We start from the raw sequence: 24,596 nt of genomic DNA on the forward strand, positions 1-24,596 counted from the left end.
AAAAGGACATTGCAGGTTTTTTAAACTTGCTCTTGCAGGCCTCAGAGAGTGAGACGCGCTCTACAGTGCTGACCTCAAAGAGCTCACAAAACTGTAACGATGAATTTTATACTGTCTTTGAACCTCACCGTGTCTCATCTTACAGTCACTATGAATTCTGAAGCTTTTAGCAAATGTTACTCTAACAGGAGAAAACAGAGCACTTGTAGGGGACTTGTTTCATCGGTGGATATGGTGCTAGGGAGTATTTAAGACACCTAGACAGTGTCAAAATAAAGTACAAGTGCGTTCATTGTAATGAAGCCAGCCAGTTCAACAATGTGGCAGATAAAATATCTAGAAGTGACTAGACGTATGTTATATATTATTTGCGTTGGGTACTTACATTATCTCAAATGATTCCAACAATTCTCAAACCTATAGAAATACGTGATTTTAACCATGTTGACAGTATGTTTAATTTAGTCGCCTGTCAATGGCGTCAAATGCCATGTGCACGAGTCGGCTAAAAACTGACCTTTTATCCAGTTTTAAGCCACTTACACTTTTTACACCATGGTTGTTCTCAAATATGTATTTTAACCAAATGAAGGATTTTAGTCATCGGACGACTGGATCTTAAGTTATCAGAGAAAACAGCCATGCAAATGTTAAACAGCTGAGCTCAGAGATGTCGTGTGTCCACTGAACTGCATCGGTGAAACCACTGATATATAATAATCGCATTATTCGTTGTTTCTACAGGTTTTAATCCCTTGGTCTGTTTGTTGTGGACAGAAGGATAACTCTGCAGATAATTCAGCTGCCGTTCCCTGACATCCTGTGTCTGCTGTGAAGTGTCGGAGAAACTCTGACTTTTAATGTGAAACTGCTTTACTGAGTGTTTTTAACAGATTGCCTGGTGTGTTTGTTGTGGAGAGGAGCAGAGCTCTGTGGATAACACCTCCTGAATGACCGACACTGAAGGAATCCAAACCCAGAGAGGCTGTCGACAATGGTGACGGAGCTCGCATGATCCCATGCTACTTCATGATGTCACCGAATGCCATATTTTGGTATTGTTTTTACTGAGACCCCTTGCTGCAGAAGTTACATACTGTGTGTTTAAATGCGTCTAAGGTTTTAGACTCACAGATAAAACTTGATCAATTCATTGTTAGGTTTTATTTTTTAAGGGATTTGTTGAGAATAACCAAAATGTAGAAAATCACCAGACTTATCCAATCTGATTGTTCCCGATGAAAAGCAGTAACCTGATTTATGTAACATCATGAAGACGAGAAACTGGCTTCCTCTAATAGATTAATGGTTTAAAGCTTCTCTCATAGCGAGCCAACTCTTTTCTGGAACGTACAGTATCGCTCTGTTGTCCACAGTTAAAGATTCATGTCGTGATGTTAACCGCATTTGACGCTGTTTTTAACCACTACAATCTTTTCCAACTCGCTGTTACATATACGAGAGAGCACGGATGGTCTGATGACTAACATCCTTCCAGTGCCTCTGTCCATCACCTTGGCAGAAACACATCACATCTCAATCTCCCTCCGCTGCGGTAGTCCGCTCGCCATCGGTTCACCTCCACCCTGGCGTTGCTGCTTACACTGAAGGCGGGAGGAGAACATGAAAGAGACAATGAAACGCGAGGCATCAGAGCCGTCATTGGTGCCTGCAGAATGCAAAGCGTTATCAGAAATACAGCTGAACCTGATCCTCTGGTGCTCCGTCCTTCCCACAGGCAAAGTTATCCTCTCAGCTCACCGCGGCTTTCAATAACACACAAACAAAAACACAAGGTTGGAGTCGTTAACTTCAGAGATGGCTGCGCGTTTGAATATTCAGACAACATGAGAGCGCCACTAATGGTGTGATATCTAATAACTGTTTGGAGACGAAACTGGAGAAGAAACACAGGAACAAATGCTGATAAGAAAATGACGTGTGTGATTTTGTACTTTTAGTGTAGCCTTTTTTTAATTTCACGTCACAGAAGCGTCCAAGTCACGGCGACGCTTCTATGTGACGATCAACTGAGCTGAAGTTGCTCTCAGTGCAGTAGGCCTGTAGCCCCATTGAAACGCTGAACACAGTGGCGCTATTGTCACAATAAAAGGGGAGGTGTGAGGATGTGTAGATAGAATACCCAGAAGCCGCAAATACCCCAACGTCGGTGCAGATGAAAGGGCCCCACCAAGCCAAATCACTTTATCAGCCCAAACAGCCTCTCGTATTGTGGAATGCCTCTTAGACGCCGGGTGTTGAGATGTCACACCACTAATTGAGAGTCGCAACAAGCACCGTTGTTTGGCCTGCTCCTCCGGTTGTGTACAGCTACTGTAATCACCACAATAATTTGGCTCCCCAAAACATCAAATGGTGGTGTGGAAGCTGCAGGAATTTGCATTGCACCCTTTGATCTGGGAAATTTAAACAAAGCTAGCTCTCACTCTGTGAGCGGCGTGAAGGTTACAACGTCCTGCCCTCCCTTGTCTGCCTGTCACTCCTGCTCCTGCCTGCACCACCTCCATTTTTTTGTAATTATTTTGGCTACAAAAGCAACAGAGCGATAAAAATCACACGTTCAAGAGAAATATAACCCCGGGTTGACCCGGGGGCTTGTTTATCTATTACACACAAATGGAGACAGACATCGTTTTGGCGACGTACCGACAACAGTGATGATGATGGTGGTTTAGATTTCACAGCATCGTTTGGCTCTGTGAGTGAGTGTGAACATCTGAACATCAGCGCACAAGTCGACTTTTGATATCTTGTTTATAGGACGGCAAAGATGGATTTACTCTTACACACATCGCAACTATTTAACGTGTTTTTAGGGTCAGGTGGACAGGAGTGATGGATTTTCTCTGAGAAAAGATACATCAGTTCTGTTGCCATGAACAATATAAATTGGGCCAGGATAAATAGATAGTGGATCAAAGTGACGTATATAATTTACTAACTCAAGAAAGTGGATTTAATTAATTAATTTTTATTTCTTTCGCAACAAGGTCTGCGTCAGGAAGAGGTTGGGGTTGAATATAAATTGATAGGAATATGAGTGGTGTTCAAGTCCCATGTGAAACCAGCGGTTTATATTGTAACCATGACAACAAATATCATCTAATGTTGGGGAAGCACTTATTTGAGCCCAAATCACGATCGTTTCCTAAACCTAACCAAGCCATGACTGTTATTATAGTAACCATGGTGACAAAGGTAGGTACGCCACTGGTGGTACATCCATGTGTTTATTATTGTAACCATAACAACCGAGGTCCGGTACGCCTGCCGCTGTAGGGGGGCTATTTCAGGAGACACTCCTCTGGGTCTTATCAGAGGGTTGATAAAAAGGACCTGTATGGTTGTTCAGGCTGGAGGACTGGTTGCAAAGGTTTGCAGGTATTTGGTCACGAACCAAAGTTGTGGACAAATTAAAAACTTGACCTGACAAAAGTTATTTCAATTCATCCTGAGGGAAACTTGAATGTTTGTAGCAAATGTCATGGTAATCCATCCACATTTATTTTAAAACCACAAATGTCAGCTTTGAGTTGGCGGTAGATGAAAAGTCGCTGGTTGACCAAAGTCATTAGGATCAATCCACAGGGAACTTTCCATGTTTGTGCAAGATTTTGTGCCAAAATGTTGTAGCTGTTGAGATATTTGACAGGATAAGAGAAAACTTTGATCTGCTGATGACAAGTAAGGCGATCATCAAAGTCAATAGGACTCATCCTCTGGGCACTATGAATGTTTCGATAAAATGTCATGGTGATCCATCCAATAATAGATGAGTGTGAATCAAAGTGGTGGACCAACAGACCAACACTGCCATGCCCAACAAGCTACAGATCCATGATTAAATGATTAACTGAGCTTCCTCTTCAACAAAAGTCCAATATTGTCACCAAAGTTACTTCCTTTTCTCGGGGTCATGATATTTCTTCTCTCTCAGCTGTGAGCACAGCTCCTCATGTACGCAGCAGAACAACAAGCGAACAGAGCTTCAGTAATCAAACACAGACACTTTATATACATGTACCTGTTACCTCATCTACATTCCTTATCTACCTACCAACCACCTAAAGCCACTGAAGGGAACACTTGACACTGATTTCACATCACTGTGTGTGAGCGACCTCTCCCTCCCCTCCCCTCCCTCTGTGGCCCGCTCAGTGAGATACATCTAATCAACAGCAATTAACCCTGGGCTTGTTCCCGGGCTGCGGATCTAGGAGATAATGAAGACACCACTATGTTTTTTTGTTTTTTTTTCACACCCTTCTTCTGTCACCTACACACTTCCCCTCGCGGGTGACTGACACTGGAATGTGATCGAGCGGCTCAAGGAAAGCGTCCCCTGGATATTGCTGTGGCTGCTGGGTCAGTGCAAGCGAGGCTGCGGTGTCGGAAATAAGATAGTGAACAAAGTGGGAGGCTGTAGCGTTAGATTTCATATACATAGGAGGACAGGAGCCAGCGGTGCTGATGTGTGACAGACCTTGTTTTGTGTGTTTTAATTCCATTTCTCTTTCCTTATCGCTGAGATAATGGAGTTCCTGGACCAGTCCCCCCCCCCCCCGCTGCATCTCGCTCCAATCTCACTGTCAGCCTGCAGACTGACCTAGAAAACAAATAGGCACAGGACACATCCACACAGTGTTACGGCCTTCAGCTTGAGACAAAGGTATTTTGCATAACAGAGCTAGCAGGCAGATCTCAGATGGAGTTTTGGAATCCACCTTATAATCTTGATCAGAAGGACGATTCAAGTGTCAGTCAATCTCCCCTGTGAAAAGCAGGCGAGCTGGTTGGAGCCTTCAGTGCAAAAATAGCATGGGAGATAGGACACCCCTGCTCTACCCCCACAAATGACCTTTTTGCCCCTTGAAGAAAAAATGTCTACATCAAATGCTCTGAATTATCTATTCAAATGCCTGGAAACAATCTTTGGACAATGACACATCAATCAAATGTTCCCTGAACCGGGGGTGGTTGTTTATATAAATGCTGTCCATCTGGGGCAGAGATCTCAGCAACGTTACAGCTCTTTTTCTGTGGGGAGATGGCAGGAAAAAAAGAGAGAAGGAAGTTCATAGAAAAACTTAAAATTCTGCTTTTTTTTCCCTCTCTCTCTTTCTTTCTTTTTTCAAATCCCAGCGTGAATGTGTCGGCGAGCTCGTGGTATGCACCAAGATGAAAAGTAGAGGCCATCCCTTTGAAATCCTCCTCAAGTCAAAATTACCATTTCATTTCAACTCCAGCCAGGAAACGGAGAGCGGGGCCACTGCTAACTGCTTTGGGCATATCGTTATTTATTGTGTGTAAACTTTGGAGGAACATTGTTGCCTGGGAAAATGTGTTGTGTGGGTGGTGGAAGTGAGCAGTTGGAGCAACCACAAAGGGAGAGATCAGGCCTATTTTCTCTGTAGGAGGAACACATAAAAGTGAAAATAATGCCCATTATTACAAAAAAACAACATCAGACTTCTTTGCACATAATTTTCTAACAGCCAAGAAGTTACGAGTGAAGCTAAACAACCAAGCAGTTGACCCTATTTAGGCAAAAGCATTATCATTTTTTTCTGCTCTTTTAATTAGTAAGACTTCTGTGTTGGGCGGGTCGTTATCTGAGCTGGAACTAACTGCTTTTTTCCACAGTGGTCACATTAACTCTGTCATGTCGTTTTATTTAGTTGGCTTTATTTACCTCTCCACAGCGGGGGTTTGCATTACCTGCACTATATACAATGGACCTGCTTACAGAAACCTAAGCTTTTAACGTTGTTAAATCTTTTCCAAACAGCTACAAATTGAATCATTTTCAACTGCATGTCCTTAGTGTGAGAGAGATACATGGCATCTTTCCAAATCTTTGCTATCCTCTAATACTGTGATCAGTGATTGCTCAGGGTTTCTTGTTTATTCACAGTGACTTTATGACTATAATTGTATTTATTGCAGCTGTGCAGCCTAATGATGATCAGATATCATGCTTTGTTTGCAGACATACATCATGGGGCAGTTACAGTGATACAGTGCGTCCGATAGCAGTGACCCTTTGTTGGCTTGATATATGGCAGCAATAAGTTTGTAAATGACTCTTTCATGAAGCGCAGAGGCTGTAGTCGGCCTCGACTCATGTTCGTTAAAACAGATTCTTATACGTTAATTTTTCACAATTGGTAAAAAAAAAAATCAGTGGTCAGTGATCAAAGAAGAAACTAGGAAAGTTTCCGACCAATAGAAGAGCAGGAGGTCAGAGTTTCTAATGTGCAAGAAAAGGGTCGCGCCTGTAACGCCCCTCAACCCTTCACATCAAAATTAACGGGCATACGCAGGCTTTTTAAACGCGGAGATAAACGCGCTAAAAAAGGCAACTGATTCCTTTTACACTGCTGAGTTTGCCGGAGAGGAAACACACACCTTCAGCAGTCACACATGCAGACGCAGGGGCGAAAGAGTGAGCTGCTGGGTAGACTGGTAAACGTCTCAGCCCCAGCTTGCTCCTGTACGTGTCAGAAATAGGTGATTCCTGAGCGCAGCGTAGCTGTGATGTCACTAGTTTAACAGCACCGTGCTGAGCAGGTGACAGGTGTGTCTACGGTGTTTGTGGACAGGACAATTTTGAAAATGTACAGGTGCACCCGGATGTTGTATTTAAATCAATGCGGATCGAGGCCAGAGCTGATAAAAACCCAGGTCTGCTGCAGAGTCATCAGACCCTGGTGTGAATGCGGATTGAACTCTTTTCCATTGCAAACAAAAGCCTGATGTTAGCAAGTCTCAGCGGGTTTCTTAACCAGTGCAAAAGGGGCTTTAGCACTAATTTATATAAAAATATGTTGGTTTTTTTTTTGCTTTGGACATTTTCTACTGTAAAAAAACTTATGAAATCCACTGTGACATAAAACCACAGCCTGTATTCTCCATGATGACAGACTAAAAACTTTTATAGACAGGAGCGATGTCATTGGCTTATGAGGTCAACATGAAAAGGTGTTTTTTGTTTTGCCCTAAAACTGCACAAATTGCAACAGTGATGAATAGATTGATGTTCTCTTTTTCAAGAAGGAAACCTGCCTGTTAGCTGGGAGTGCAGAATCAGCTGTTAGCTCCAGTGATCTGATGACGGCTGTGGATGGTTTGACACTGAAGCTGCAGGAGTAAACACCAGTGTTAAGGTAAGACAACTCGTGTCCAACGATATTTAATGAACATTGCTAAGGGTTCTGTGTTTGACAAAGATTTAGAGTTTCAGGGAATCGGTGACAGCTGATGGAGGAGCAGACTGGTGGCTTTGGATGGAAACTGTGTCACGCTGTTATGCTTATAAATTTCCAGAAAGTGACAAACAGGTAGACGGAGTCTGTTTTTCATGATCCTGTGAGGCTGATCAGTAATTCTGATTAAATCCTGCCCTGACACAGTTTGTCAGCAGTGACGCGCTGTGCCTGTTTGCACTGCACTCCTCTCTAGTAGGAGTTTTTGCATTGTCTGGCAGATATTCAGTGTCTGGTACATTTTGAGGAAAGAGGATTTTCATACATGCAAATGTTATGAATATAATATCAGATTAAGCACAGCAGTGTGTGAAGCAGGCAAACAACATGACAACATTATTTTTTCATTATTCCAACAGTGTGCTTTTAACTTGAACACACACAGGTCATGTCCCTACCTGTGGAGTTATTGTTGTGTATAGTCTGATTCAGCATTACCACTGCTTCTACCGTCTGTTTCTCACTGGAATATGTATCACGTCAGCTGCCAGAGTAGCTGCTTTATTTCTAAATAGTGACAATGTCCGTATATAAGCTGTTATGACACAGAGCAAACGTGTTTTCTACCTTAATGCTTCACGTGCTTCCTTGGTTGTTTTTGAATAAAAACATGTGCAGAGGGCGAGTGTCGAGGCGAAGCAACGCTTTAACGCTGCAGGAATCAATATTTTTATATAAACAATGAATCAAGTGACTATTAGTGATGTAAAAGGAATCACTCTTGCTGATGATCCCACATAGATTAGTCTCTCCAGTCTGCAGCGCTCCACAGCCTTATTGACTTTTGAGTCTTTTGGTTGAGTCTCTTGGTTTTCTGACCCATATCCAGCCACAGCAGGCAGCTGTTTTCAGCAGAAAAACACTGTAGAAAAACTGACTGTTCTCTACCTGCCACACCAAACAGCAGACTGACAGTTGGCAGCTGTAGCAGATGAATGTAGTGTGAGCATTTAGCAGCTCATGAGCCTGATAACCAAACCTAAACAGAGAGTGAATGTTGGATCATTCATCCAGTCATTTATCACTGAGTCTAGTCATTTTGTAATTACTATTCAAAGAAGACTTCACACTAAACAAAAACCTCAGCGCTAGCATTAGTGCTGCATTAGCATAGAGCAAGAGGTTAATGTAACCTCGCACATTTGCATAACACACATTAGCTGTCGTTTATCACACACACACACACACACACACACAAACACACACACATCACATCACATGTTCAGAAATGAACACACACATGCCAGTGAACATTACACCATCATTCGTACTGTTAATATTGAGTTGTTTTTCACACGTGATGGCTGTTATCACAGTATTTAACAGGATGAAGACACCAGGCGGAGGGTGTGGACAGAGCCGCGTTGATTCACGACCAGCGGGGAACCAGCAGAACTTTGTTGACTGTGTTCTCGTCTAACAAAAGAGTACATCTAATCTTAAACATATGGCCGAAGCCGGGGATACATGCATGACAGCATGCAGAGTGTGGAAAAATACTGCTGTTGTCTTTTTTTTTTTTCTCCTTCCTGAAAATTTATGTCTGCTCTTTTACGCCCTGGATGTTTTTGCTGGTTTCAGACAGTCGCACATTCAACATTTCATTAGCTTATCTCACTTTTAATCACTTGTTAGAAATACAGGAGTTTGTTACAGAACAAAACAAAATGCAGGTTGTTTGATTGATTCCCATAAAGACCAGGCAGGGCATGATAAAGGGAAATACTGGTATGTGGTAACAGCATTGATCCAGGCTGTACTGGTGTATTATAGTGTGTATGCTTAAGCCAATATACTGCAGCTGTAATACAGATGAAAACTATTGGAAACAAAGTTCTGACAAAGAGATTTTCTTCATGCGCTTTAAGCAAAGACTTTTCTCACTGTGGACTTTACACAATACTTGTTACAACTTTAGTGAAGTGAATCATAAATGGTCTGTAATTCAAAAGTCCAACGATCCTGTTCCGACTCAGTAACATCATCCTGGCCGTCCTCAGAGAAATTCTGCAAACGTGTCAGTTGAAGGAGTTGAAAAGCAAGCTGGGTGTTGCATATATATTTGGACTACAGGGGCTTGTTCATTTGTTTTATCTATCCCACTTTTTGTGTCCTCCACCTCAATTTATTTGTATTGGCCACAGCCACATCAGACTTGGCCGTAGCACTTATATATATATTTAAACAAGGGCTGTTGAGGGTAGGGGGAAGTGTTCGACTAAACTAGCCGGGTCTTCTCAAACATTTAAACACTGCTCTGTCCGTGGGGGCAAGATGTTTACCTCAGCTGGTTCTGTTCCCGCTGCACAGGCCCGCCGGACTCGCTCAGATCTGCACTCTGGAAGAGCAAAAGACACGGAGAGTCAGAGAAGAAGAGTGTGCGATAGATCTAGAAAGAAACAAAAAAAAAAAAACAGGGCAGTTGTAGCAAGTAAACAAACTGACAGAGAGAGAGACGAGCGCAAGGAAAAGACAGATGGAAAGGGAGTCAATCGCACAAGACTGGATCATCTTACAGGAAGCACACACTCTGATACTTTAGCCACTGACCTCTCATATACAGGAGTGGGGGTGGAGGTGACAAGGGCTCCGTGGGCCCCATCTGCACGGCTTGTCCCTGGCTATGTGGCCATGTGCAGCACCTGGCCCCACGCCAGCGCCCAACGCCCCTTTGTGTTGGCCAGAGTGGCCGGTTGGGGTCTGCCTTTGATCCCGGGCCAACTATTCATCTCTAAAGGAAGAGGAAGAGCAAAAAAAAAAAAAAAAGAGAGGGAGAGAGAGAAAAAGATAAACAGAAAAAAAATGGGGGGGGGGTGGGGGTGGAGAAAAGAAAGTCAACCTCTGCTGCCAATTATTGGAAAAACATCAAGGTCTTTTTCTGTGTGTGTAAAGAGAAAGAAGAGAAAAGAGGGAGGGGGAGGTAGAAGAAGAGAGTCATTTGATGGCTGGGCTCAGAGTTGGTTGGAGGATTGTGGCGAGTTGAGGCACAAGCTGACCTGCAGGAGGTGATTACAGGTGGAGAGAGGTATTTGTCTGGCTGCTCTTTCGCTTTTTGGTGTGTTTTCTTTTTTTTTCTTTTTTTTTTTCCTGTATGCCCTTTTTTTTATCTTTGCCTCTTTCACTATCTCTCTCAGACTCCCTCTCTTTCTTTTGTTGTCACCATCCTTATCAGCGGTTTTCTTTCTGTCACCACCATGTGCTGTTAAACCAGTTCACAAGGACAAATAAAGGTCATTTCTTTGTCACTGTTGAGATTTTTTTTTCTGTCTCTGTCCATCAGTCTGTCAGCTTCTCTCTCTCCGGTCTTGAGCCGCCACCACACATACACATACATATACTGTATATACACTCATATAAACTGTGTCACCAAAGCAGGAAGCAACCGTGAATGACAGGCTGTGTACAGAAGAAGCATGTCAGACAAATGATGAGGATGTCATGACAACAAACAGAGGAGAGGATTACAGTGTTGTCAGTAAGCAAGACACATTTTAAAGCCCGTGAAGAGCAGAAATAATCACATAAATGATGCAGGTTACACTACCACAGTAACTCTAACTCGGCCTAACAGGCTCAAGGCTCTTTCTTTTTATTCCCTTTTTGTTATTCAGGCAAGAGTTTGGCTCCGTGTACATGATCTTTTCCACAACAAATTGTGCTTCACATCACTACTCAAAGCTCCTTTGCTCATCATAACTTTTTTTTTTTTTTACTGCTGGCTACAGAATCAAATAACAGGGTTAAATGACATGTTCTGTGTCATGTTACTCCTCTCACCACCTTTTGACTTTTTTAAGGTGTCATCAAGTTCAGTCGTCACAAGGTTACACAGCCTAAACTCGAAGATTTAAAGGATCAGTTAATTTTTTTTGTTGTTTTTTTACATTTTTTTTTAACCCTTTTAATCAGAGTCCCTGCACATTTCAATCTCAAAATTCAATGCGTATCCTATATATATATTGAGGTCTATTAAAACTGGGGTCTCATTTGTTTTAGTTGTTTCCTCGGGTTAGAATCACACTGTAGGCACCAAAGTATTTGCTTGGATCTGGCAACATCACTAAAATGTCCAATGGGGCAAGTGCGAGGAGAAAGATCAGACGGGTTGTAAACAAAGCAGCAGCTGAGATACAATATAATTATACGGAGAATATTTTGATAAGGATTCCTTAACAAGTAACAGCCGCTGAAAATCATCATCTCACCTCGCTGCAGTCATGTAGAAGGTGAGCTCCACCCGGACCTGGTGACATCACCGCTGGCGTCTGCCCTCAGTTGACCACACCCATCAGTGATTCTGGGTTTAACACTTGCATCCAGAGAGGACAGCAAACACAGCTCCTCTTTATTTATTCATTTATTTTCATAAGAATTATGCTGGAACATTATCAGCTGACATATTCACTGCTGAGCAATATGTTTGTCCTAAACTAATACTGGATGATCATTCGAGAGAACCTAATTATTTTCTAATGTAAAACTAATTCACTCGGTAGAGTAAAACCAAGCGGGTCCATCTGAAATGTTATAATTCCGTAATTCGGTTTTCCCATAATTCACAGGAAAACTGTGCACAGCTACAACAGGTACAGCGCAGTAGGTCAAATCTAAACCTTCATTCTTTATTTCAAATAAGTTTGACTAACCTGTGGGTTTGTTTAGAACCTGTCCGATCATCTCAGTGCACATACTGTATATGTGCACATACTTCTTGCTCCACCTGTGTTCCCACATCTCATCAGTTCACCTGCTGAGTATAACGTTTGTCCAAACATCCAATAAAGCTGTGATAGCGTACAGTATTTTATCAAAATGGTGCCAGCATACATGCAGTATATGTTGTGTATGTGTATAACAGCAGCTGGACAGTTACTTTTACATCCAGCTGGTCGGTTCAGGCGTTCAGTCTAAGGGCCCTAAACTCTGTTCATGTGCATCACTCGCCTCCCCTCCTCTGCCTTCGTCCTTGTGGACAAAGAACCAGAACAGACAATAGCACATGCATTGATCACCAAGGACGACTTTCTATCGCTCTCTCTCCCTCAGCCTCTCCCTCTCCCTCCGTCTGTCTCTGTAATTTTCCTTTCATGGCTGTTTTTCCTGCCGTCTCCCGAGACCTTCTCAGTCGACAAGAGAAAACACAAACCGAACGTTAAAACGCCCCGCAGCCCTTTAAACACTTGTCATTTGTCCTTTGTACAAATCATGGCGAGAGTTGCTATAGACTGCTCTTTTTTTATTCTTTTTTTTTTAAACAATTTTTGTTTCATTAAGTTTAGTGGTGAGACAGAGAGAGAAAGAAGAGAAAGATTAAAACAGACAGTTAGGAGGAAAACCACAGTCAATTATGAGAGGGGGGGAATGATCAAAAACAAGCCGTTTAAAAATCCAATTTGCCACGGGGGTGTGAGATGAGAGATGATTGAAGGACAGTCAATGTACTGAGCATCTCTGTGGACATATTGACCAACGTAAAGCTTCTTTTTTTTTCTCTGAGAGAAGACAGATGAAAGGGATGAGAGTTTTCTTGGATGTTTAGTCCACAGTTTAATCATGAATACTATTTTTCTATAATGAGGCTGTGAGTATTGTCTTTGCGGCTTGTTCTCTCTGTGTTTGTAACATGCGAGTGTATGTACTGTGTCATGTTTCTGCACCCCTTCTCATTGTCTAAGTGTATGTACTGTGTATGAACGTGAGTGTGAGTGTGTTCATTAGATTCCCAGTACCTGCGCCCAGCCATGGGCGTTTAATTCAGCGAGCAGGCAGAGGCATTATCACACACTACCATCACTAATCCCCATGGAATGAAACACCGACACTTTGATGTCTGCCAAAGAACACTGCTGTAGTATTTGGAGGCGAGACCGCGCATCACGTACAAACCGTAATTAACAATCTATAGCTGGACTCCAGCCAGGCTGAGCGGTGGAGGCGCAAGGAGGGTGGGAGAAGAGAGAGAAAAAGGAGAAAGAGAGAAAGACACTGGTGGTATAGAGCCAGAGGCAGGATTGTAAAGCTTGAAAGAGGCGCCATATATGTGTGTGTGTGTGTGTGTGTGTGTAAGTGTGTGTGTGTGTGCGTTTGTAGCCTATATATATATATATATATATAAATGTACGTATATGTGGGTTGTAGTAGCTGGAAGACATACCATCAGTCCCTACCAACATGGAAGTGTTTCTGCAGTGATCAATGCTGGACTCACAGTGACACACACACACACACACACACACACACACACACTATTACAACAGTGTTGTTGTCTCTGTAACAACCTGCCCAGAGCTCAAAGAAGACAGGATGGTGAAGTAAGTCCTGGACAACAAAATGAAGCTGAACGGCCGGTGGGTAGAACACAAACCTTTGGACTTTTTCTACTTGATGAGGACGCTGAAAAAAAAACTCCAGGCCCTCTAACACCAACTGGCGCTGTCCCACACACACACACACACACACACACACACACACACACACACACACACACACAAAGCGAGATTCCTCATGCCACCTACACACATTCTGGTGAGAAAATGATATCAGTACATGCCAGTGTTCATCACAACACGTATGAGTGTGCGTGTGCATCACACACACGCACACACACACAGACTATAATACATATACCTCATGTAAGAGGATAAAACACCAAAAAACCAAAGACTTTCATCAAAGCAAGTGAGAGAGGATGTCAGAGATTTTTTCTAAAGATGAAAGCGAGGGATATTCTCTCATTTCGGCTCATCTCTTCCTCTCTCTCTCTCTTTCTCTCTCTTTCAAAATCCTTGAAGTATCATCCATGTTTCTATGACGAAGACAGAGAGAGAGAGAGAGAGAGAGAGAGAGAGAAATGGGGGTAAAAGTTATTTACGTCCCACGCTGTGTTATGTGGTCTGTCACTTCTCATTTTCTCCCAGGGCTGTCCAACTGGAAGACTTCAGTCAACTCTCTCCAAGCCTGTATTTGCTGAGGTAATTACAAAGTGACAGCTTCAAATCCTCTGCCCCACACACACACATACACACACACACACACACACACACATTCTCTATCACACACACACACACACACACACACATTCTCTCACACACACACACACACACACACACACACACACACACACACACACACATTCTCTATCACACACACACATTCTCTCACACACACACACACACACCAAATATGGGTAAATATGTGAATATGGTTCTGTGGCCTTTCAAATTCTGAGCGCCGTTGGGTAAAACCTGAGACGCGCATCTCTCATTTCATTCTGTCAACAACTAACACGACTTCAGCACAGATGACCTTTAAATGTTCCAGTCTGCACTCATCAGGAGTCTCCGATGATGAATAATGCTGATAATTATATAATGTTGGGAAAAAACTGAGTTGGAGTTAAAGGTTTTTTTTTTTTTTGGCTATCTGCATTCCCCATAAAACATATGTGGGATGCAAACACACACTCACACATACACACACAAACACGTCCACCTCCCATATCCACTTAGAGGTGATTGTAAGAACATCTTTGATCTTTTTTTTCCTTTCTTCTTCAAGGAGATGCATTGCCTGTACACATAATCCATGACAGGCATAATGTGATTTGGTAGTATCTCTAAATGGCAGGGAAAACCAGTTGACAGAAATTAATAAGTTACTGCTGCAATGAAGGAACCGGAGGAGGAGGGGTCGGGAGGAAATGGTGGAGGTGGTGGGGTAACCTGGCAGCAAAACACACAGATCATCAAATTATCTTTTGAGGCATATCGTCATGGTAAAAGTCGCATGCACGCAGAGCTCAACCTGCCCTATCTGCAGCCGCACATGATGCTGGTCTGTCGTCTCCAGTTTGGATCATTACTCAAAAAAAAATGAGGGTGGGAGACGTCAGATGCTTGGTGTTATGAGCAAGCCGGAGACCTGTGGGGACCTTCGTGCCTCGTTTCTGTCAGTTCAGTCCAGATCTACAGGAGGAAGGCTTCCACTTCGCTCTTTGAGCTCAGCGCGAGGCCTCACAATTGAATGGGAATGTTGATGTATGGACACTTTGTGCTGCACACAAACTGCAATTGGACTCAAGGCGGCGTGTGCATGTGTGTAAAGGTCTGTGATAAGGGGGCGCTTTCAGACGTGTTTCAAAGGCAGGGCGACTGCTTGAAACAAGCAAAAAGTGACTGAAGTAGTTATGCTGAGCATGAAAACAGAGTTTGAGAGAGAAGTTCAAAGCTTGCATATTTTCTCTCCTCTGCACACCTGGCAGGTCACTGAGTGAGGTGGGGCTGCTTGTTGGATTATAAATTCAGAAAGTGTCAAATCTGTTTGATGCATGTCCCCAATTCTGACAACAAGGTTTCAGACGCAGTTTGACTTTCTGACGAGCACTTTGTTTGAAGCACACAGACCCGGTAAAGGTTTGTGTAACACTAGAGTTTATTGCGGCAAAACTTCAGACCACGATCAGTGCATTAAGGGAATCACAGCGATCAGTGGATCCACTGAAAAAGCAAAGTAAACACACACAGAGTTTCTGCAGAGTTCAGCTGTTGGTTTGGTGACGTTTGACCATCGTGACAGAGCTTACCTGTGATGAAACTGGTGCCAGGAAAATTGCGTTTATATAACCAGTGCTGTAGGAGTATAAACTGCTGTACAACAGATACTGGAGTCAGTCAAGAGACAGGTTTAGATATGACGAATGCATTACCTTCAACTGACTGTGTTAAAGCTTTAACATCACCATAACACTAATACACTAAAATATTAGTGACCAAATAAACAACAATTAAAACCACTTTGACACAAAAACTCATCTGCGACTAATTTGCTTTTGCTTCATCAGGGTGTGATTTGATCAGGTTTGATTGACAGCGACAGCGGAAACTGATTGGACATGACATCATCTTTTTCCAACTGAGCTTAGTGAGAAAAAAAGAGGAAAATCACAAATACAGAAATCTGGAGTTCCAACATTAGTAAACCCTCTGTAAAAATCTGCATGAAAAATAGTTTAAAACTTCTGTCCAGCTTGAGTGCTACAGTCACGAAGTCACCAAACTCCCAGCTCCACCTATTCCATAAAGATGAGTAAATAATAAATTATATTATGATAAATAAATAATCAGTTTTGATGTGAAACATTCTGGTCTGACTAGGCACTAAATCTGGAAGTGGCTTCCCTTAAAGTTTTTGTCATATAAATGCTTTTCCCAAACCTGAAGAATGATGCCCAAATCTATCTGAACAAGATGGTCTGAGATCAGTTCCACTCGAGCTGTTACAGTCACTGCAGTCACACTGAATTTCTCACTCCCACTGGAAGAAATGCAATTTGCCCCTGTCACTACTACATCATTAGCGATGAGCAGAGCACAACTTTCAGGCCTGACTTGATGCCATGTTGCGCTTTTTCCTTGGATGTTAGATGATTCTTTGCGGGCCGACCGGATGGTCACACTCAGTCATGCTCATGTGGCTCCACCCATCCTTACATTGGTCTCCATTTTCCCTGCGTAGGCCAACATTGTTTCCTGGCAACAGCTGTAAACAGCTACTCTTTGATGAGGAAAGCATTACGTAAATGTACCACAAATCGGAACAACAGTAAACAAGTGTGAAAGCAGAGCAGAAGAGGGGGGGGGGATCAACTCTGGTTCTGTGTCTACAACATGTGCGCACATTTGCATGCGTGCATACTTTGTCTGCATGTGTGTGCCATGTATACTAGTGTGCTTGAATGTGCATGTTGGTATGCTGAACTCAACAACTCTCAACATCTGGATTTGATTTGCAGTCTGATATGTATAAAGACACAAATAAATAAACCAATAATTTGCCAAACTTTATCTCACTATCGAAAAATTCAAAAAGGAAAATAAAAAAAAAAACTGCATCTGGAGCATTTCAGGGAAATAAATATGAGTTAACTGTCAAAGTGATCCAGATAAAGGAAGGGATTTTCAAGGTGGCAGTGTTGTTCATGTCCAGTGGAGAGAACTGGGCCAGATGTGGCTTTATGAGTTGCTGTTGGCTTGAATATGACTGTGTGTGTGTGTGTGTGTGTGTGTGTGTGTGTGTGTGAGAGAGAGAGAGCATGAAAGAGAGCCTGACAGACAGAGAGACAGAGAGAGAGAGGGATGGAGAGGAGAAAGAGAGAGTGTGATCGAGGGAGGTATGTCATGCTCGCCAAACCACTCAGCAAGACCCTGATTTATTTGGCAACTGCTAGCTGGTGGTCCGAGTACAAGAGGCCACCTACACCAGTGTCTGACCTCTGACCCGCTTCACCTTCTGAAATGAACTCAGCTGTCCTTGCTAAATCTACACCCAGACAGGAGGGATGAGCTGTTACTCACAAAAACATCCCCACAAACACACACACATATACACATGCTTGCATTTAAGCAACAGCAGATGCATGTATAGGTGTTCGTGTCTGTACCAGTCACGCATAGAGGCACACATATGAAAGCTGCACGTAATCAATACTTCAAATTCTGTAGAAGGAAAAAAAAATAAAAGGGTGTATTATGTTGTTTCTGTTGTTTTAAAGAGACATTTTAGATCCAAAATCCCACTTCCTCACTTAGGCGTATTTATACCTGTGCATTCAGTCAGGTTTTGAGATATGTCCTCTCTCCACCACACTACAATGAAAATGAATGGAATTTAATTTGTGGTGCTAAAAAAAGATAAATAAAAAAAAAATCAGCAACTTATTCCAGAAACAATTTCCCAGCTACTCTGGATAATCCACAGACATCAGTGTGAGTAGCTTTCATTGAAACCATTTCCTGGTTTTGGGCTTTGACCTTGGACACACACACTCACAAACACGAACACACACACACTCATATGTCCATCTGCTTCCATATAGATTGGCCTCTTCCTCCCTCTCTCTCTCTCTCTCTCTTTCTCACTGGTCTCATCCTCCCTCGTCATCCCCCCATTTCTTCCATGCATTTAAAACTTAAAAATATCCCACCCTAATTGTATTCTGTACATTTTGTTACCATGGTGATTGCCATGTAGAGCAAGCAAAATAAGCGTGTGCGCGTGAGTGTGTATGTATGTATAATGTGTGTTCATGTGCCAGTAGCAGTGCTATCAGCCAAGCACAGAGTCTAAAGCTATTCTAAGAAAACAAAAATAAAAGGAGGAACATCCACTATCCTCTCTCTCCGCTTTCCCTTTCCTCATTTCCTCTTCTTCTCATCTTTCTCATTCTCCATCTTCTCATTCTTTTCTGTCCCTCCCGTCTCCCTCATCACTATCTTTCTCCATTGCTCCATTCCTTCTTCTCTCTTTTGCCCTTCCATCTTCCAGCCCCTCCCTTTCTGTGCCAGCCTAACAAATGCCCGCCGTCGCCCTCCTGCACCCCATGGCAACAGCCAGTGAGAGGGAGACAGAGACAGAAGACAGAGATTGACAGAAGGCGTCTCAGAGGGTCTGGATTTGACTGTATGTGGTGATACTGAGCGAAAGTCCAGCCTCATCTGGCCTGCACATCGCAGCCTTCTGACACCAGCAGCATCACAACACCAAGATCAGGTCAGCATACACACCCCACTACCACCAGTGGCCTGAGAAATCAACACACACCGTACTGGGACTGGCTTTAATGAGAGATACACCTCTGTATGCGTGTGTATATGTGTTATCCTTACTGTAATTTCCGGCTTTCTGCGTGTGTTTATTTGTGTGCTGATGTGTTTGTGTTGAAGGGTGATTCATATTTTGTGTTTGATGACATCTCTCGTAGAAATATGTGCCTGTGTAATAATGTGCCTTTGCACACATGTCTGAGTAAATGTGTGCACAAATTCTGTGATGGATAGACATTTCAATTTGTGCGTATTCTTGTGTGTCATCAAATTAGATTCATATTATTCTGCCATATGATGTTTCCTCGTGTTTTGTGTACATATAATCATGCACATATGCCATTCTCTCTCTCTGTGTTTGTTTATGTTTAAAGCCATGCAAGAGTTCATTCCCACTGATCAAGGGAGCAGAACGTTCTTTTATTCCAGGGGTGGTCCCCATGTGCAGCCACCACTCTGGGCTGATCAAGGGCAGAGCAGCAAGGGAGGAGCAGCCAACAAGGCCTGGTGGGTCTGTTCATCTGACTGAGTCTGCTTGTAGAAACAGTGGATCTCAGCAGCCTTTTACACAAAGGCAGGGATTACCAAAGCCACAGAATGATATTGATTGATACATTTCTTCCTGGTTTCATTCTGTTAGGTGATAATATACAGCCTCAGGGAGTTATTTTAGATGAAACAGATAGGGAGAGAGAAGCATCTGCCAAAATGCAGGATCTGAAGTTGCTACCCTATGGTAGAACACCTACGTAGACACCTTGCTTGTGTGTTAAGATAATTTTGTTTTATTGCAGCTTCGGTTTTTAGCCATCATTTTTGTCAGGTGTTGTAACACTGTTCTCACCAAAGTAATGGCTGAGATCTAAGAACTGAGCAACAGTCTAATAGGGTAAAAAAACTTAGGTGAGAATGGTGAGAAAATAGGACTGGATAAGAAGCCAACATAAAAACATATTAAACTGGAGGTAAACCTGAAACTGAAACTGTGACAAATGTTTACAGTGAAGAGTTTGAGTAATAATTTGACTATCTTAGTGATGATTCCTCATTAGCCTTCATTTTGTCTTCCAATTAAGCTCTGATAACCTGGGGTTTGATTAAAATCTGTATGACTGTTGAACTTCTTTTTTAATGATCTTACATGTGGCAGTTTTTAAGTTGAGAGTACGATCATATTGACAAGAGCAACGGTCAAAACTGTGGAAATAAGACCCAAGTTGTTGTAAACTGGAATTATTCCTTAAAGGGGCTATAGGCCACATTCATTTTCCCTGCCACCAAACGCGGTTTCTTGCCGGGAGCAGGTGGTGGTGATGGTTGCTTGCCAAGAGTTTCAGCAACTGTGGTGTTTACAATACAAGAGGTTATAATATGACCTCTGAGCAGTGCTACATCTTCAGGGCGGAGTGACTCGCAATCGGAAAGCGGCTTGCTGGTTAGCATGCTAACATCAGTAGTGGAAAAGAAGTTATAGAAATAGAAGCAAAACAAGAGTCAACACTGGTGTTGCTTTCCACAGCTGGAGACAGCTCTTGGTAAATAAAAAAATGAAGTTTGACACTGAACTCGTGTTTCTTCTAGACAGGTAACTTAACAGCTGCTAATGCTAACATTGGCTCTCAAACCAAAAACGTAGATATTGCTCCTTTAACGTAAATGTTTTGTTTGTGTGATGCAGCTTAGCAAGCTAAATGTTCTACTGTGTTTACCAGCTAGCTGCTAACACCTTGCATACATAATACAGCAGGTTTATCAGACTCTTTTCACTGAAAACTGCTGCTGGAAAGAAGCTTGATGTGAGCGGTGAGAGTCAACCAAATCAGTAAAGTTGTGTGCTGTAAAACCAAAACGATGTGCTCAAAGACCCTAAAATGCTTCATAGAGCTGATGGGATCTTTCATTATAAACATAGTAATTTTTCTCACTGTTAAAATAAAGTATTGATTCATGCAGCTTTAAAAGAAAACACAGGACAGGATGAGAAAAAGAAACTGTGAGGCCATGGCTTTGTGGTGTATGCAAAGAGAGAAAAGCAGGTACCCCAACTGTAGAGGGATATAGAGGGATAATGTAGCTCTGTGTTGTCAGTCCCAGCTTGCCAGTCGCATTGAAGCAATGGATGGTTTGTGTATTCCGATAAGCTTCTTCCAGGAAGTGCTGTGTTTTCTTGGTTGGTAATTACCTCTCCTGGAGACTGACCAGGGCGAGAAATAAATCTAGACATGTGTGGATTGGATATTGGGAGATCTAGAGGGATGCTTTAGCTTGTGGCATGAGGTGACACACACACACACACACACACACACACACACACACACACACACACACACTAACACATGAACGCGCATACACATAGAAAACCTTTTCTTCAATCTTCCTGGTGACAAGCAGAAAAACAGGGATTTAAGACAGGAGCTTTCTCCTTAGCCACCTGATAAACTCCGGTTAGCAAGTCCTGCAGCCACATAAAGTCTGCAGCCTGCATATGTGTCTACACCTCCTGTAATGTATCCTCATTCTCTGCTGCTCTAATACTTCTAGCACAGTGCAGCCATTGAGCCATTGGGTCTGATCACTTCTGATACTCCATCTCTCTCCTCCACCTTCCCAATCCCTTCAAACTTGTTTTAATGAAAATACATTCCTGAGTTTGGCGGATTTAGCGGATTTTCCTCCCACTCTCATCTCTCCTTCTCTCTCCAGGATTTTGGTGGTGGTGGTGGTGGTGGTGGGGGTGCTGAAGCTCCAACTGTAACAGTGGCGGCAGTAGCCCATTTTAAGAAGTGCTGACACCAGAGTGCCGAGCATTTGTGTGTGCATTCAAGGAATGAGGAATGCATCTCCAACCAGCTTAGTGAGAGGCAGACAGAGGTGTAGAATCAGGGAGTGGAGAGGTAGGTGGAATGGGGGAGAGAAGGAGGGTCGGAGAAAGAAATTAAAGGAGCTGTTTGTAAGTTTTTGCTACTAGCTACATAGCCAACGTTAGCATTTACAACTGTTTACTTGCCAGTCCTGTTGAAATGTTGCAGCTCAGCATCAAACTTCTTTCCTTTACTCGCCATGAGCTGTCTCCAGCGGTGGGATCTCTTCTTTTCTTCTACTGACAGTAACATACTAACCAGCTTGCCCCAGCCAGGTTGGACAATCTCGTCACTTTCCGATACAGAGTCACTGTAGCCTCCGGCAATGATGGCTGAAGCTCTTGCTAAAACTGGTGAGTCAGCTGTTAATGCTAAAGCTGGCTATGTAGCAATAACAAAACTTAGAAACAAAAGACAAGAGATGAGAAAGAGGTGAGGGAAACGTCCATGAAAACTGTGCTGCACCTTCACCATTAATGCAGATTTGCCCAGGTAAACAGTCAAGGATTCCTCAGTACCAGGATAAGAGCACACTACTCAATCCTATAGCTGGACATTGGTATTGAGAGCATGAACCTGGTTTATTTGCTCAGCTTTAAGTGGATTCAGAGGTCTGATTATTGCAAGCATGTAAGGTGACAGGTCATTTTTGTTATGAAATATTGGATGGTCCATCAAGGCCAAGGAAAAATAGTATGACTCCTAATTTTGTTTCTGGATTCTATGCAGGGAGAAATATTTTGCAAAGTGAATTTTGAATTTTTATTTGGTGTGTTATGCACACCATACAGAATATATCACGATTATCCAAAAGGGTAAACGGGTGACATATGGTGACAAAATGGTGGGGGCCGGATCAACCCACAGACATTCCCAGACCACAATAATCCACAGCAGATGATGCCTGACACACATGTGTGCTCCATGAGGACAGTGGCTTTGTTGGAAACCATTGTGGCCTCACAGCCATGATCATCATTTCCTGCACACTCATTTGCCATAAATGCATCTGTGACTTATTTGTAATAGCTGATATCAAGGACTGTGAATGAAGCCTCCTGATATCTGCTTTAAAAGTATGTGAATGCACCTAGAGAGGATTTTTGATTCAAAGTCAAAAAAACAAAACGTCACATCATCTGACAACTGACAACGATATTCCTTCTGATGAATTGCTGTGAGGGGTGACAGCTGTCTCCTTCTCCTTCTAAACACAGTCCCTCACCCTCTACAAACTCCACAGCATCCATCCATTCACCTGTTCATCCATCCATGCATGTGCACAGGCCAATCCTCAAAACATCATTCGCAGGAATCGACATATTCAAGTGTTGACCTCCTGCACAGCTGGGAGTGGCAGTGGAGTGTCATTCCAAGGATGCTAAGTTAAGCCTGACAGGCCTGAGGTGTGTTTGCAACCACTGGTGTGAGGATACGACAGGAGGAGCCGTCGTTGATAAGACTGGTCACGCTAATTGGAAACAAAATGTTCACAGAGACTAGAGAACTGTGGAATCAATGCAACAAATGAACAAATGAAATAATGAGCAAGCACAAAATAACATGAACAGCTGGAGTGAAAGATTGAACAAATGAACAGTACAGTACAGTATACACTTCATACATACAAAACAAATGCAAAAGAAACTTGCAATGAGTCCTATGGGGGCTTAGTGACTGAACAAATGGGAAAGGAGCGGACACTGAAGATCACTTGGTGTCTCTCACTGTTGACTGCGGTCCATTGTGTCTGCCTAGAGTGAAGAGTCGTCCACTTCTCCAGCTGTCCCTTGTCATCCTTCAGCGTCATTGACTCTCCACTTCAGACAACTCTGGGCCCCACGGGACCCCTGGGCACTGCCTGCTGAACCTCCTCGGCGACAGCTCGTTCCCATGGCTGGCCACCGACGCCTCGCTTTGTATCCTGGAACAGACAGGAAGAAGACATCACCCCTGAAGCATGGGAACATTTCATCATAGGGAGCACAGGTGACAACGGTGGTCGAAGACAGGTAGATATATTCTATTATTCACAGCCCAGCAAGGGCGTCAGATCTCCCCTGGCGATCGCTACAGAGGCCGGTGTCAGAGGTGACATCAAACAGACAAGGGCTCTGTGACAGCAGCCGACAACGCCACCGCCGAGGTAATTCCCAGGTGCCAAGGCAAGGGTCCCTACTCTGGAGGCACCAGTGGGATAAGGAAAGGTCACCCGGCAACACAGGTCAAAGCTTTGATCCAATCAGAGGAAAAGGAAAGGCCTTTTATGAGTGAGGGGTGGAGGGAAATGGTTAGCTGTCATTTTGTGTTTCAGAGGGAAAACATGGAGCCAAAGGGAAGCAGGCAGCAGCAGCAGCAGTGGCCCAATCATTATTTAATACACAGCTCGCTATGGATGCTTCTGGACTAAAACACAGGATGGAAACAAAACAGGACCCGCGATAACCATTATTATTAAACTGCATATTTTATGAGGCCCCTCCCGATTAGAAAGTCAATTGCCGGTTATGTATTCACGCAGGCAGTGAAAAGGCACTGAGAGACTGACCCTCAAGCTTGACCTCGCATGCTTTGAACTTTTTCTCCTCGGCCCCCCTCCTGTCTCTCTTTCTCCCTCTCTTTCTGCCTGCACTTCGTCCCTGGGAATGAATGCTTTGATTCGGGCCGTCCAGCTGCATAAGTAAACCACATTACATTTTAGGAATGTAAATAGCAGAAAGTGCTTTTGTGAAAAATTCATTGGATGCTCCCGGCTGGACCACATAATTATTTAGAGAGCATATGTAAATACCTCTTACGATTATGGAGGAATGCACGCAATTTCCCTTTCAATGTCCTAACCGGTCATT

At 43.1% G+C, this 24,596-nt stretch overlaps 1 protein-coding gene across 3 annotated transcripts in view; it reads right to left on the reverse strand.

Annotated features, from left to right (window-relative positions):
* The window catches only part of LOC130166357 (axin-2-like), an 82,778-nt gene that overhangs the window by 45,197 nt on the left and 12,985 nt on the right, over positions 1–24,596 (reverse strand). For 2 of the 3 annotated variants that reach the window (XM_056371917.1, XM_056371914.1), the window contains exons 2-4: positions 23,476–23,671; positions 9,837–10,017; positions 9,569–9,624 (exon numbers count right to left, since the gene is read on the reverse strand). The gene's annotated coding sequence lies outside the window, so the exon portion shown is untranslated. Of the gene's footprint in view, positions 1–9,568; positions 10,018–23,475; positions 23,672–24,596 lie in introns of all 3 variants that reach the window. The other variant, XM_056371916.1, reaches the window with a different exon arrangement.

Source organism: Seriola aureovittata, chromosome 3 (assembly GCF_021018895.1).
Source record: "Seriola aureovittata isolate HTS-2021-v1 ecotype China chromosome 3, ASM2101889v1, whole genome shotgun sequence".
Taxonomy (NCBI): Eukaryota; Metazoa; Chordata; class Actinopteri; order Carangiformes; family Carangidae; genus Seriola; species Seriola aureovittata.